This window comes from Lagopus leucura, unplaced genomic scaffold (assembly GCF_019238085.1).
Source record: "Lagopus leucura isolate 7727_CA_CO unplaced genomic scaffold, USGS_WTPT01 Super-Scaffold_100157, whole genome shotgun sequence".
Lineage (NCBI taxonomy): Eukaryota > Metazoa > Chordata > Aves > Galliformes > Phasianidae > Lagopus > Lagopus leucura.
In genome coordinates this window covers 35,691,512-35,694,460 of record NW_024962334.1, presented here as the reverse complement: position 1 = coordinate 35,694,460, position 2,949 = coordinate 35,691,512, and the positions used below count along the sequence as shown (strand labels likewise).

General features: G+C 54.0%; 1 protein-coding gene across 5 annotated transcripts in view; it reads left to right on the top strand.

The window, feature by feature from the left end:
* The first annotated feature begins 236 nt into the window (after positions 1 to 236).
* MPP7 (membrane palmitoylated protein 7) overlaps positions 237 to 2,949 on the top strand; it is a 144,596-nt gene continuing 141,883 nt past the window's right edge. For 2 of the 5 annotated variants that reach the window (XM_042888672.1, XM_042888670.1), the window contains exon 1: positions 243 to 322. The gene's annotated coding sequence lies outside the window, so the exon portion shown is untranslated. Of the gene's footprint in view, positions 323 to 2,949 lie in introns of all 5 variants that reach the window. The other 3 variants (XM_042888671.1, XM_042888669.1, XM_042888673.1) reach the window with 3 other exon arrangements.

Below are 2,949 nucleotides of genomic sequence, written 5' to 3'. Positions count from 1 at the left end.
ATCACGGGACCCCCGAGGGGCGGGTCGCAGCCCCGCCCGGCGACCAATCAGCGCTCCGCCCCGCGCCGTTCTCCCTCCTGCAGCCAATAGGACGCGAGGCTGCCCGGGCGCGGGGCGCGGGGCGCGGGCCGGAGCCGTGTTCTGGCGAAGCGGTCGTTGGTATCCGCGCGCTCCCGCGGAGCTCCACCCCTCGAGGCGGGGCCCAGCGTGGCCCGGCCCGGCCCAGCGCGGCGGCAGAGGCGATGCGGAGCTGGGGCGCGCGGCTCCTCTCCTAGACGGAGGCTGGGGCGCGTTCGCCGCCACCCGGGAGACCCAGCCGCAGGTAGGAGCCGCCGCCTCCGCCGGGCGAGGCGAACGGGACGCGACACCGGGTGCGCCGAGGCAGGTGCGGGGCGGGGGGCGACCGAGGAGGCGCCGGGGTGAGGCGGGCCGGGGGCGCGGCCCCCCCGCGGGTTCCAAGATGGCCCCCGCCCTCCTAGGGAGGCGGCCGGCCTCGCCGCCCCCCGTCCGGGAGCGGAGCCCCGCGGCGCTCCCGGGGCCGGGGCCGCGGAGAGGGCTGAGTCGCTCTGCCCGGCTCCCGGAGCCCTTCGGGGCGGTGCGAGCTCGTCCTGGGAAGTAATGGATGTGAGCGGACGTGAGGGGACGGCGGGCGCGCAACCGGGCTCGCAGAGCCGTAAATTTTAATTCGCGGCTGTCGGTGACGCGAGGTGTGCTCGTAGATCGGTTGAGAATAGCGTAACTCGGGCGTGGAGCCGGCCGCTCGTTGGTTTGTTAATGCTCACGCTTAATCTGCGTTGAGCGAGCCTTAAAAACATCCGTAAATAGCATTATGAATTGGACGAGTTGCACGTGAGCGGCAGGAACGAGCCTGGATGCGGCGGCACTCGGAGCGCTGTGCTCCCCGCTATGGTCCGGGCTGCGCTGCTGCTCAGCCCGTGGCATAGCAGACAAACCCCTTCCCGCACCTCCAGAGCTTTGTCCGGTTTGGTTTCCTAAACAGCCCTGTTCATCTTTGCCTTTCCCTCCTGCAGAACGTGGTGTGCGATAACTTCAGGGGCTTTTGGGGCGGGCGTCCTTCAACCTCACGGAGATCTCCAGCACTGAATTTCAGCATCTCCTTTCTACACTTTTCAGTGAGGTTCAGAGTTCTTATTTCAGACACCCCTAGATTGAGATTCTGGTTTCAAGGAGAGCTGCTTGTAGCCACTGTTCCTTGTTAAAAGTGCTTTTTGTAGATGTCCGTTTTAAAATGTAGCCGTTAGAGTTTTGGTATGAGGTATTAGTGTCATCCTTCACGACCTTTTAATGCAGGGGTGATTATGTCTATGCCGTATTTACAAAAGATCTGGCTTAATTTACAGCTTCGATTTTCACTTAATTAGAATAAACAATACTTTCACTGATGTGGATGATTAAATCTCTGATCTCACTTAGAATTAATGTTAGGATTTTGGTAAATGTCACTGTTGGATTCAGTAAGTCTTTTTGTATTCAGAACGGGTGATTACATGCAGTTTCTAAAAGCGGTCTTAAAGCAACGGTTAATTTAGGTTTTAGAATTTAATCTCTTAGAGCAGAGAATGAATGAAAGGGACACGGCAGTTTCAGCTGTGCATGTTTATTCATCAGAATGACAAAGAGTAAAGCGGCAACCTAAATGGCAAAAGGTAGATCTAAATGGGCTTGGACTTAGAGTCGTTTTGGATTTGACCATCTCTCTGCTTACATGTGTACACGTAAATGGGGACAGAGGTAGTCCCAGAGGTGCTTATTGCTGTCAGGTGGCAGAGAACATTGAGGAAACATTGCTCTGTGTTTACTCGGTTCTTGTTCTCTTCCTCAGGCATCTATCAGCAGTCTTTATCAGAGACAGGAGGCTGTGTTGCATGAGCACTGCTTCTGGGCTGGTCTGGCGTTTGTGTGCACAGTAAAATGTCTTCTGTGCTGTAACACCCAATTTGGAATTTAGTTTTCATATTAGGCAGGTGCAGCGCTGTAGGTTTGTAAGAGCACAATGTAAAATCAGAACCAGGTGCAGAGAAAGCAGATTAACATACTATTGCTTTCAGTGCTTATTTGTACCTTCATTAAAATTGACAGAGCTCCCCAGCTCCTGATAGAAAGCAGTCACAAACATGTCTCAAAGTGCCAGCCCTCTCCTGAGTGTGTGGTGGGAGCGCTGTGGTTCTCAGAAAGATGCTGGTGGAAACTGCTGGAACTCCCATCTGTTCTTAGGATGTTGCAGCACTGCCTTTACTAGAAGTGAAGCTTTGATTGTGCTTTCCTGTGATGAATTCTCCTTATGTAGCAAACAGCCAGGTGTACTTGAGCCTTTCATTTAGCTGTAACATATGGAAGGGAGCAGAAGGACCATAAGAAAAGTAGTTCAGTAGCACCTTTCTGTCTAACCTGGTTCCTCCATGTAAGGGTTATTTCACAGAATCACAGAATCAAAGAATGGCCCGAATTGGAAGGGACCTCAAGGATCATGAATCTCCAATATCCTTGCTGCAGGCAGGGCCGCCAACCTCCCCATTTAATACTAAACCAGGCTGCCCAGGGCCCCATGCAGTCTGGCCTTAAACACCTCCACAACTTCTTTGGGCAGCCTGTTCCAGCACCTCACCACTCTCTCTGTAAAGAACTTCCCCCTGACATCCAATCTAAATCTCTCTTCCCTCAACTTAAAACCATTTCCCCTTGTCCTGCTGTTATCAACCCTTTCAAAGAGTTGATTCCCCTCCTGTTTTCAGTCTCTCTTTAGGTATTGAAAGGCTGCAATGAGGGCACCCCACAGCCTTCTTTTTTCCAGGCTGAACAAGCCCAGCTCCCTCAGCCTGTCTTGGTAGGGGAGGTGCTCCAGCCCTTTGATCATCTCTGTGGTTCTCCTCTGGACCCTCTCCAACAGCTCCCTGTCTTTCTTGTACTGGGGGCTCCAGACCTGGACAC